Genomic DNA, 12865 nt, shown 5'->3' on the forward strand with positions numbered 1-12865 from the left:
CTCTCTGCTCCTCTCCTGCTCTCTCTCTCTCTGTCTCTTTCTCTCAAAAATAAATAAACATTAAAATATTTTTTAAAGAAAAAAGAGCACAGCATGGTACTGGCACAAAAACAGACACTCAGGTCAGTGGAACAGAAGAGACCCACAAATGTATGACCAACTAATCTCTGACAAAGCAGGAAAGAATATCCAATGGACTAAAGACAGTCTCTTCAGCAAATGATGCTGGGAAAACCAGACAGTGACATGTAGAAAAATGAACCTAGACCACTTTCTTACACCATACACAAAAATAAACTCAAAATGGATGAGAGACCTAAACATAATACAGGAAGCCATCAAAATCCTAGAGGAGAAAGCAGGCAAAAACCTCTTTGACATGGATGCACCAACTTCTTCCTCAACATGTCTCCAGGGGTAAGAGAAACAAAAGCAAAAGTGAACTATTGGGACCTCATGAAAATAAAAACCTTCTGCACAGTGAAGGAAACAGCCGGCAAAAATAAAAGGCAAACAACAGAACGGGAGAAGATATTTGCAAATGACATATCAGATAAAGAGCTAGTATCCAAAATCTATGAAGAACTTAATCAAACTCAACACCCAAAAAACAAATAGTCTGGTGAAGAAATGGGCAAAAGACATGAATAGACATTTCTCCAAAGAAAACATCCAGATGGCTAACAGACACATGAAAAAATGCTCAACATCACTCATCATCAGGGAAATACAAATTCTGACACCAGTCAGAATGGGTAAAATTAACAACACAGGCAACAATAGATGTTGGCGAGGATGCGAAGAAAGAAGATCTCTTTTGTACCCCTGGTGGAAATGCAAACTGTTGTAGCCACTCTGGAAAACAGTATGGAGGGTCCTCAGAAACTTAAAACTAGAACTACCTTATGACCCAGCAATTGCATTACTAGGTATTTATCCAAGGGATACAGGTGTGCTGTTTTGAAAGGACACATGCACCCATTGTTCATAGCAGTGTGTATATATATATATATATACACACACAATGGAGTATTACCCAGCAATCAAAAAGAATGAAATCTTGCCATTTGCCACTAAGTGAAATTAGCCAGTCAGAAAATTAGCCAGCCAGGGGCGCCTGGGTGGCTTAGTCGGTTAAGTGTCCGACTTTCGCTTGGGTCATGATCTCGCGGTTCGTGGGTTCGGGCCCCGCGTCGGGCTCTGTGCTGACTGCCAGCTCAGAGCCTGGAGCCTGTTTCAATCTGTGACTCCCTCTCTCTCTGACCCTCTCCTGCTCACGCTGTCTCTCTCTCTCTCTCTCCTAGAAATAAATAAAACATTTAAAAAAAAAGAAAGAAAGAAAGAAAATTAGCCAGCCAGACAAATATCACATGACTTGACTCATATGAGGAATTTAAGATACAAAACAGATGAACGTAAGGGAAGCAAAAATAATATGAAAACAAGGAAGGGAACAAAACATAAGAGACTCTTAAATACAGAGAACAAGCTGAGGGTAGCTGGAGGGGATGTGGATGGGGGGATGGGCTAAATGGGTAAGGGGCACTGGGGAGGACACCTGCTGGGGTGAGCACTGGGTGTTATATATAGGGGATGAGTCACTGGTATCTATTCCTGAAATCATTATAGTACTATATGCTAACTAACCTGGATGTAAATTAAAAAATAAATAATTTTTTAAAAATAAATTAAAAATTAAAAAAAAAAATACAGAGTAGAATGATAACATTTCACCAAGACCCAGTGGTTCACATAGGATTGGAGGATATTGTATGTCTGGAATAAAGAGGAGGAGAAATATATTATCTGTATTGTTTAGATTGTTAAAAGCATTCTAAAATGTCCATTGTTCACTTAGTAAAAATTTTAGTACATTGGGGTGTATTCTACTTTGGGGAAGTTTCCTTAAAACATAAATTTGAGCATATTGCTCTCTCAAAGTCCAATACATGGCCTCAAAAGTCCTGAGTGATTCGCCCCTTTGCATTGTCTGCCCCCTTCCCCTCATCAAGTGGCTCGCACGGACACTAGGAGACAACCATGTGACCTTCTTTCAATTGTTAGCAAGTTGCTTCCCGCAGCTAAGCCATTAGTCGTGCCATTCTCTCTGCCTAAAACAAATGTTCTTTTTCCTGGTCTTGTCAAGCCCAGCTCCTTATCATCAAATACACCTCAGTTTAAATGTCCTTATCTCAGAGCATCCTTCTCTCCTGGCCACCTCACCACAAGTAGGAAATACCTTCACACACATCTTATTCTACTTCCTCTTCTCCTCTCTCCCTTTAAAACCCCTGTCTCAGCATTTGATTATTTGGTAAGTTTACTTGTCTTCGTCTAGCAATACCAGAGTGCAAGCTCCATGATCTAGTCCCATTTTGTTCCCCTGGTGTCTTCATTGTGCCTAATGGAATTCTTGGCATAAAGTAAGGAGCAGAGCTTCATTCATTCTTAACTGATAAGAAATCAATAAAGAACTGCAGGACCACAGACAATATATCATTAACATAATGGGTACTCTACACATGGATTTCATTCCTTAGGTAAGTTTGCAGAGTACTGAACAGGACTTAGTGGCAAAATAAAATGTATATGAGATGGCATGAGATCTATGGGAAATGAAAGTTTGAAAGGCCTTAATCATGGCCATAAAATAGGTAGGGTCTTTTAATGTCAATGTGTTATTTCAAATAAATGAATATACTGGCGCAGAATTCAATATTGCCTAGGTTTTAAAAACAATCTGTCATGATGTCATTGATCTGGTATACACATGTTATTTTAGTGCCTGGTATTTTAATAAAATATTAGGTAAAACTCCATAAATGTTAGTACTCCTTTATATTCTCTGGAAGTGGGGTAGAGTATTAACAGGTATACAGTGAAAAAGGGTTTCCCTAGTCCAATAAATGAATAACTATTAAGCAGGTCACCCATCCTTTATTTATAGTAAGCTATGCGACTCCTCAGAGACTTTAACATGCAAACATGTACTATGAATCAGAATTGTGGAATCCTTATTCTTTTTTGAACACAGATAAGCATTTCCTAGAACTAGTGTTCCCTGGCACACAGTTTGGGGAATGCTATGAGCTCATCATTCTGCCTTTTAAGAACCTGCAAGACCAAATTACAAGCTGCTGAAGAAAATGCTACAAACCCAGATGGGGAAATAATAACATAGAATAGACCAGTGCCTCAGGTCAAATTTGCCTTATATGGTCCAGGTTCTATTTCTCCAAAGAACATCTCTGTGGCATTTACTGCCTCTCCAGGTCTTTGGAATAGAAACAGCATTCCTTGATTTTGAACCATGCAGAGATTATACAAATACCTTCCAGGTGGTCAAGATCCTGGGGGAAGGTACAGAAGGTACACAGACTTTCCAATAGGGCTCACTCTTACTAGTTATGTCTGGGAAACTATCCAGAAATCTAAGTTACATCCATTATCCAATTGTGAGCCTGAAACTGTCATCATTCATTCATTTGACAAATATTTATTGAAAGCTTGCTATGTGTCAAGCTGTGTTCTAGGCGTTGGGGATGCACCAGTTAACAAAACAGACAAACATCCTTGCTTTTGTGGAGCTTATGTCTTGTAGGGAATAACAAATGATAATAAAAAAAAAAAGTGTATTATTTATACATAATGTATTAGAAGTTTATAAGCAATGTAAAAACATAAAGCAGGAAGGCGGGTTAGGGAAGGCTGGGGTTACAACTATAACAATGGCCAAAACAGACCTCAGTGAAAAGCAAAGACTTGAAGGAAGTTTGGGAGGAAAGTATTCTCAGGAATGTATGTTGCTAAGGCTTAGAGTCAGGACCAAAACTGGAGGCTTCAAACTCACAGGAAATCCAGCGTGTTGGGAGACCACGAGCAGGGGGCAGTAACAGGAACTGAAATTAGAGAGGCAATGAGGAGCAGAGAGGGCACAGAGAGAAGTGGGGTCACTGGGGCTGAAGAGAGACATGACAGGTTCACAGAATCCCTCTGACTCTTGGGTGGAAATCGAACTGTGGGCAGCAGAGGGTAGACCAGACCAGACCAGACCAGACCAGACAAAAATAACAAAAACATATAAAGCTTAATTGTAAATTTTCTTACATGTCTATAGTTAATGAATCATTTTTCATATCCATTGTCTTATTTGATCTTCAAAACAACACATTTCATGACAATCCATGTTTCACCGGTCTCATAGCTGAAAGAATAGAGCCATAACAAGGTCAAGGGTCCTGCCCAACAAGGGGCAGCTCCTATGTGAAAGAACCACGTAGTTCCAGAGTCAGGGATGCTGACTCGGAACTGAGGGCTCTTTTCACTAAACTACAGTTGGTCAATTCTGGAAATCGAAGCAAAGCCTTCTTAAGTGCTGAGTGTTTGGGGAAATGCTAAAGATAAAGAATGATGGGTATGTTAGGTTTATCCTAGAGAAAGTAAGACTGAAGCAGGGTTGTTTTTCTTTATAAAAATTTTCATTGAAGAATAACACACATACAAAGAAGTGTCCAAGCCCCAGGCAGAGTTGTTTGGGTTTTTTAAATATAATTTATTGTCAAGTTGGTTAACACACAATGTATACAGTGTGCTCTGGGCTTCAGGAGTAGATTCCCATGAATCATCGCTTACATACAACACCCAGTGCTCATCCAAATAAGTGCCCTTGTCAATGCCTATCACCCATTGGCCCCAACCCAAAACCCTCAGTTCGTTCTCTGTATTTAAACGTGCCCTATGGTTGGGGCGCCTGGGTGGCTTAGTCGGTTAAGCGTCTGACTTTCGCTTAGGTCATGATCTCGCGGTTCGTGGATTCGAGCCCCGCGTCGGGCTCTGTGCTGACTGCCAGCTCAGAGCCTGGAGCCTGTTTCAGAGTCTGTGACTCCCTCTCTCTCTGACCCTCCCCTGCTCACGCTGTCTCTCTCTTTCTCCTAGAAATAAATAAAACATTAAAAATAAAATTTATAAACGTGCCCTATGGTTTGCCTCCCTCTCTGTTTGAAACTATTTTTTCCCCTTCTGTTCCCCCATAGTCTTCTGTTAAGTTTCTCAAATTCCACATATGAGTGAAAACATATGATATGTCTTTCTTTGACTGACTTATTCACTTAGCATAATACCCTCTAGTTCTATCCATGTTGCTGCAAATGGCAAGATTTCATTCTTTCTCATTGCCCAGGCAGAGTTTATAAAGGGAATTTTGAAGGTTTCAATCTGACCACCAATTTGAAGGGTCTCAAGAGAACACACAAAAATGAGAGCAACACATTCTTGGTAAGACTTTATTTCAGGCGCCCATGAAACCTCTCATTAATTCTATGCTTGGGCTTCCAGAGGTAGAGGTCACACAGTGTTCCTCACACCACAAAAACGACCGCCTTGAGACACTCCTTGCAATTTAAAAGTTTAACCCAAATCTTGCTGTTACTGCTGGGGCTGGACAGCCATAAGTTCGGAATGTTCCAGGGGCATGTTGAGATCTCAAGCATTAACTTTCCAAAAAGCACCTTTTTAAAGATCAGAAGCTCAGGACTTAACTGGTTTTTTTGAACATGAACTTTACTCGGAGATGTCCACATTGTGTACAGGGAGGCATAGAACCCATTTGCGGAAACAATAAAAGCACTCTACATCCAAGAAACTGAGAGAAGCAGCTAAATTTTTCTTCCTTCTCCTCCCTCTTTTCTCCTCCTACTCCTCCTTCTTCTCCACTTTCTTCTCCTCCTCCTCTTCCTCTGTCTTCTTCTCTCTCCCTCTCTTCCTCTTTCTCTCTCCTTCCCTGCATTCCTTCCAGGACTAAAGATCTTGAGCAATCTGTATTCTAATTTTGGTGCATTACAAGACCACAGAATGGAAGAAAGCCAGAGGCTTTCTGTCATCCTCAAATGACAGATGGTGGGGGGGTCCCCAGCTTTCAGAGCAGATTTTCCTCTCCTCTGGCCAGTATGAAACAAGTCATCCAGTAAAACACACAGAACAGAGAGCAGGGGGGAGAATTAAGCTCCTTTTTCCAGCTCCTTCTTTATTTAGGAAACATCAGGAGAGTTTCATGACTCCTCCAGGATTACCCAAGTGGCTAGAAGTAATTCAGGAACTAGAATCCAGACCTCAGGGCTCCAAGCCCAGTGCTCTTTTCATTAAATCACGCTGTCCCACTTTCAAAGCTTCTGCTCATCTTCACACCGCCCAGGGGCTTGTAGCAAGCAGAAGAGGAGACTAGTGAAGGTTATAATGGTCATAATAATAATTGACAAATAGAGGCACCTGGGTGGCTGAGATAGTTAAGTATCTGACTCTTGATTTCAGCTCAGTTTATGATCTCACAGTTCATGGGATTGAGTCCCATGTTCTTTCTCTCCTCCTCTCTCTGACACTTCCCTCCTCTCTCTCTCTCTCAAAATAAATAAACATTTTAAAAATAACTGGCAAATGTTACATTATCATAATTGCTATTATTATGATAGCTAAGAGTTACTGAGCACTTAATATTCATTAGCCACTATTCTGAGAGCTTTACATATGTTAACTCATCAAATCTCCACAACAACCCTATTGTCCCCATTTTACAGATGAGACATCTGAAGCACAGAGAGGTTAAGTGACATTGCTTAATCTTGCCCACTAGAAAAGAAAAAGCAGGTGATTCCAATCATATTGACTCCTGAGGCATCAATGTGATGTCAAAGTTGGCCCACAAAAAAAGTGAGCCAACTATGGTCCATTCACACAATGGAATACTATACAGCCATATAAAAGAATGAAGATGATCTCTATGTAGTGATGTATAGTGGTGTCCAGGATATATTGTCTATTAATCAGGGTCCTGGCAGGAAACACAAATTTGAGCATTAAAAGAAAAATGACTGTAATTGGTTGTAAAATCTTGAATAAAAAATGCCCATAGGTTTATACCAATATTCAAATTATGAAGTAAAATAAAAAGAGAAGAAAAAGTTCATTTTTCATCTTTGGAGGTGACTATTACATAACCCATTACTCCAAAAGCTGGTCGTTAAAGGGAAATAATTAAGTATCTTACTCTACCTTTTTATGAAGGAGTAGACGTGAGTTTATCCACTGTCAATAAAGAAAAGCTCTGTTTTATAGAAAAATTCCAGCAAATACATGTAGAAAGGATCCCAGCAGCAGAATATCACAATTCTACAACTGCCAATAAGATCATTTATCAAAACAAGAATCACTGATGGATGTTAACATTATTCAGGGAGAGGTTATGGGAGACCAGCATGTTCAAGTGCACCAAAGAATCATCCCCACGTATTTCTTGTTAAATTGCAAAGGGTAAACTGTACTTTCGCAATGCAAAGATCTCACAGTGATCGTTTTAACCAAGTGATCAAATTTAACATTATAATCAGACATTGGACTATTTTGAAATTATGAGCCTTCTGAAAGGATGCAATATTAAGCACACAAAATCACATGTGAGGTATGCTTGCCAGAAATTTAGCCTGAAGCTAATCAAGTCTTTAGATCCAACTTTCAGTTTACAAGAATTACAAAACATAAAGGAACAAATTAAACACCTTGAGAAATCAATCAGACAAATCCAGAATGAAGGACATTCTACAAGACAAATGAAAACATCTCTTCAAAGAGTCAATGTTATTTTTAAAAGAAAGAGGCCATTCTAGAGTAGAAGAAATGAAAAAGATTTAATTAGACACCATGTGTAATTGATCAAATACTGATTTTAAAAAAAACTGTAAGAGGGGAACCCAGGTGGCTCAGTTGGTTTAGAAATGACTTTTGATTTTGGCTGAGGTCATGATTGCATGATCATGGAATTGAGCCCCATGTTGGGCTCTGCACTGAGTGCAGAGTCGGCTTGGGATTGTCCCTCTCCCTCTCTCTCTGTCCCTTCCCCGTTCTCACATGCACTTGCACACATGCTCTCACTCTCTTGCTTTCTCTCTCTCAAAATAAATAAATAAACTTTATTTAAAAAAAACCTATAAGAACATTTTTAGTAATTAGGGCAATTTGAATATGGACTGTATATTAGATTAAATTATATAATCACTATTAATATTGGTAGGTATGAGATGACATTTTCTTTCTGGAGAATGACCTTATCTTTATAAGAAGCACGTTGAAGCATTTAGGCGTGACTTAAGGATATCTACAACTTACTTTCAAATGCTTAGATAGAGTTGAGCAAGCAAAATGTTAGGAAATGTTTGATTCTAGGTGGCTGGTATAGGAGGGTACATGTACATTCAACTTTCCATGATATTTGAACATGGTTAAAAGATGGAGGGGGGAGGGGCACCTGGGTGGCTCAGTCGGTTAAGTGTCCGACTTCGGCTCAGGTCATGATCTCACGGTTCGTGGGTTCGAGCCCCGCGTCGGGCTCTGTGCTGACAGCCAGCTCAGAGCCTGGAGCCTGTTTCAGATTCTGTGTCTCCCTCTCTCTCTCTGACCCTTCCCTGTTCCCGCTGTCTCTCTCTCTCTTCCAGAAATAAATAAAACATTAAAAAAATTAAAAGATGGAAAGAATACCTGAAGACCAGGCAATATACAATTTGTAAGAACAAATACCTATAGAGGAAAGGGAGTGAACGTAGGGAATGAGATATAAGGGAAAAACAACACCAAACCAATGAAAGGGGCTGTGTACTGACAATGATAAAAGTGTGCAACGAGCTGAACATTATAATAAATTCAACTCTCCACACCTGAAAAAAGAAAGACATTCATCAAGTCAGCCAAGTGAGTCCCTTCCTCACCGCTGGGAGTGGAGAGCCGCATGAGGGTGAAGAGCGTGAAGCTGGAAGGGCCACAAACATGTAGTGCCAGGCTGGCTATCCAGAGCTCCCCCATTGTGCATTGAGCTGGGATATTTTCAAATCTATTTGGTAATGCAGAGTTATCTCCCTTGTGTCATGAAGGCCTTATGTTATTTGATTTACAGCTGCTCTCACGAAGGGAGATTTGTTCAATAATCCCCAGGATTGCAGCTAAACGCCCAAGAACATATTTATCTACTTGGCTGTAATCAGACATCTCCATCTACTCCGGGTATGTAACTATGATTGCTTTTGTTTATTTCAGGTGCTTCATCAGCTTCCACGCATTCCAGGAGAACTCTTCTGTGGTGTCCCTGTGAGTCAGGTGAAAAAAGACCATGAGGATCCCTCAAGCCTCATTCCTGGTGGAAAAAGGAAAGGGCTGAAGTGCATTGCCTCTGGTCCTTGGAAAAAAATAGCCAGAATAAAAAAAAGTACAGGCCAAGAAATGCCCCTAGAAGGCCTTAATGGCACATAAATAAGAGAATTTCATTGCCCAGGAGGTCTATATAGCGGTCCTGAGAGAAACATGTGGGGAATTCTAGTCGAATGGGAGCTTCTGGAGGGTAGGAAACACATCTGCCTCTATCCGAGACCTAGCCTGGTTCTGAGAACATAACAAGTGCTCCTTTCATATTTGTCAACTGAGTAAATGCATCCATAATCTAACAAGGCATAAGTGGTTCAGACTGAGGATGAATAGGTAAGAAAACAATGATTTTCTCTTAAAGTGAGAAAGGGAACAATGTGAATAGAGAACAAGAAAAAAAAAAACATTGTAGCCCATATCTAGATCTACCCATTTGCTTTGGTAGGTGAAAACAATTCTTAAGTAAACATAATAAATGGAAAGAATGTTGCACATGAAAGTGAGACACAAAAATAAAATAAAATAAAATAAAATAAAATAAAATAAAATAAAATAAAATGGCTAGAAACAAATTGTGTTTGGGCTAGAAATCCAAGTATTACCCTTCCCAGGGTCCAGGGCTGAAGACTCTCAGAACCTTGTAGACCACTCTCAGATATTTCTAGTCTAAGAGTAGCAACTCTCGTTCCTGCTTCTATCAGTCACAAGGCTTTCCATTTCACCCCCAGAAGCATCACAAAATTCTTCCCTGATTTCCCAAAACAAACTATTTTAATTCACTAAATTATTTTAAAAAACAAGACGGTAATAGAGAAGGGAGTGTTGTGGAATCAAAGAAGCAAAGATAATTCTCCAAAAATGTTCAAAATTCTTCTGTAGCCCAGAAAAATAGATGGATGTTTCTGAGAATACCACCCTCCCCAAAGCTAGAACTACACAGAATGTTTTCTTTTATCCCATTCTTATGGGGCTCCTCCTGGGATTGAGTTTTCCCTTCTCAATAGCACAAAGAGGTGAGTCTTCTATGCTAGAAGAAGGGAGCCAAGCTTGTCGGGTCTGGAAGAAAGTAAACATTTGTGACTTGCCTGAATTATTTTAAATAATGAAAACATCACTCTGATGGCCAGTGCTACAAGGCAGCAGGTAGTAAACTTAGGAAAAACCAAGGGTAGTGGCCTGCATTTCAAACCTGGCTTAAGAAGCTGATCAGAGAATTTGGACATGGTAACTCAGAGACAGTTGCTGGATTTTAAAAGTAGGAAATTGGAGAAAGATCGTAAGTTTGCCTCCCTCCATTTCACCAGACTCTTTAGGTAAGCCCCATTCTATGCTATCAAAGGGATCCATCTGCCCAGCTCTGTTCACAGACCTTTCTTTCAGGCTCCCTCACAGAATCAGCTGGCCTTGAATCTGACTCTGCTAAATGCAGAACCCAAAGCTCCTGGTTCCTTCCTAAGCTTCCCCGGAACAGAGCACCCATTCTTGGCCTCTGCTTATGATTGTGTTGGTCTAGTTCAAACTCCGATCCAACACCCAGGACTGGGATGGCATCCAGCTCTGCGTTAGGTACAGTGCTGGAGACCATCTGCTCTTTTGTCAGTGCTGCACATTTGTCCAATGTCATGGTCTGAAGAATCAGATTAGAAGACAGCTTGCTTTGTGATTTTCCTGTTTGTTTTTTTCTTTTGAACATGCATTTTATCTTGCTCTGAACATTATTCTTTTCTTCCTGCTCTTTCAGGTTAAAGCCAAGAAGTCACCAGTATCTGTTAGTCGTCCAAGAATAAAACAGGCTGAAACCTATTTAGATGCATGTCTCCATTTGCTAGTGTTTAACATCCAAACTCTCAACCTCAAGTTTCCGTCGTAAGCAAAGAAACTTATCATTATTTGCAGGACAAAAGGAGCTAAGGCAAAGAAGTAAATCTTATTCTGAAGAGTTAATCATGTGGAATCCCAGGTCTCACTCCCCAGGGATGCCAGGTCTGTTGTGAGACCAAAAACTGTTCACTTTTTACAGGTGCTCCAGGTGATTCTACACAGGTGGACCACGTTTTTGGAGGAAGAGAAGGTCAGCTTCATAAGAGCTGAAAACAGCTGGAGTGGGGTAGGGGGTCCCAGGGAACTTGGTGATATGCAGCCACCTGGGCTGGAGGCTCTCGGTGGAGAGGAGGGCTTCAGAGCAGGGAGAAGCTTGAGGTCTGCAGCTTTCCCTTTGAGCTACTGTTCACCACTTGACCCCAAGCAGCAGGGAAGGAGGAAGAAGCAAGTATTGTGCCAAACAGCCAGCAGTAACCTGACTTCCCAGACTCTGCTCCCTCGCACCCCTCATGCTAAGGACCATTTCCTGCCTGACCTGTGAGCTCAGGCTCAGTCTCAGTTGCGAGTACTAGCAACCAGAATTGGGCTGGAGACAAACTTTGCTCCTTTCTTGGTGGCTTGGTAACATCACCACAGCTGCCTGGCAGACTCGAACCTCATGTCACACAACATATTCCTCAACCTTTTTGGCTTGGCATCCCTCAAAATAAACTTTAATGCAACCTCACTCATTTCTAAGTAGACATCTAACATTTTTCATTGCGAGTTTAAATTGTTGCAAAGTACGTACTTCCTGGCATATTGTGTGTTTTGACATTTTTAAAATACTTACTTATTTTGAGTGAGTGAGTGAGAGAGAGAGAAACCACACATGAGTATGGGAAGAGCAAAGAGAGAGAGAGAGAGAGAGAAGAGGAGAGAATCCCAAGCAGGCTCCATGCTCAGTGCAGAGCCAGACATGGGGCTCAATATCAACAACTGTGAGATCATGACCTGAGCTGAAATCAAGAGTCAGACACTCAACCAACTGAGCCACCCAGGCACCCCTGACATTTTTTAATTGAACTGTTACATGATTCTTTAAAGGTACTAAACGGAATCTAGAAGCTATTGTGATTTGGTACTCACAGTCATTCATTCACTTATTTAAACTATACATGAACGAGTCCTTCTTTAATAGTTAGAGATTTTATAGCAATTTGTTTTCCTTTTGGACTCATATTTCCATCTGATTTCCTCCATATAATTTTAACCTATTATACTTTTATTCTTATAGTCTTTTATTGACCATGCCATCATACTTTCTCTACTATAGTAGATACACCTATAGATAGAGACATGTTTAGATGTAGATATATAGATATATGTAAAGCCTGGCATTTAATATGCTTTAAATAATTTCCTATGACCAAAAGGACCGAAGAGTCAAAAGATGTCTTATGAATTTTATTACCACTGTAATTTTGGTAAAACTAACATAAATATATCACAAGTCATTAAATATAAAAAGTGAATTTAATTGGAAGTGCATCTCTAAATAAATAGGAGTGACTCTAATCATTTCTGTCGATAAACAGTACTTAATGTCAGAGTGAGTCAGTGCTCAGCCCACTTATATTAATGTATTCCATTTTTGTATATGAAAGTCCTTATAATTCTTATTCACATAAATAATTACATAGAAATGAAGGGGGTTTGGTTATGGCAATGTCATTCAACTCTTTGAAACCTTCCTGAGCTCATTTTAATGGTTTATCGGCTGACATCTTGTTACATTCTTGAATTTTTTTGAAGCAAAGAATCAGAAATTATATGAGCCCTCCTGAGCACCATGGCTCGTGTGCTCTCCCTTCCCAGAAGCATG

General features: G+C 40.1%; 1 long non-coding RNA gene across 1 annotated transcript in view; it reads left to right on the forward strand.

The window, feature by feature from the left end:
* LOC120244163 overlaps positions 1-11728 on the forward strand; it is a 37993-nt gene extending 26265 nt beyond the window's left edge. The window contains exons 2-3 of the long non-coding RNA XR_005531480.1: positions 9076-9135; positions 10922-11728. This is a non-coding gene — a long non-coding RNA (uncharacterized LOC120244163). The remainder of the gene's footprint in view (positions 1-9075; positions 9136-10921) is intronic.
* Positions 11729-12865: the final 1137 nt, after the last annotated feature.

This window comes from Hyaena hyaena, unplaced genomic scaffold (genome assembly GCF_003009895.1).
Source record: "Hyaena hyaena isolate Hyena2069 unplaced genomic scaffold, ASM300989v1 scaffold_372, whole genome shotgun sequence".
NCBI lineage: Eukaryota > Metazoa > Chordata > Mammalia > Carnivora > Hyaenidae > Hyaena > Hyaena hyaena.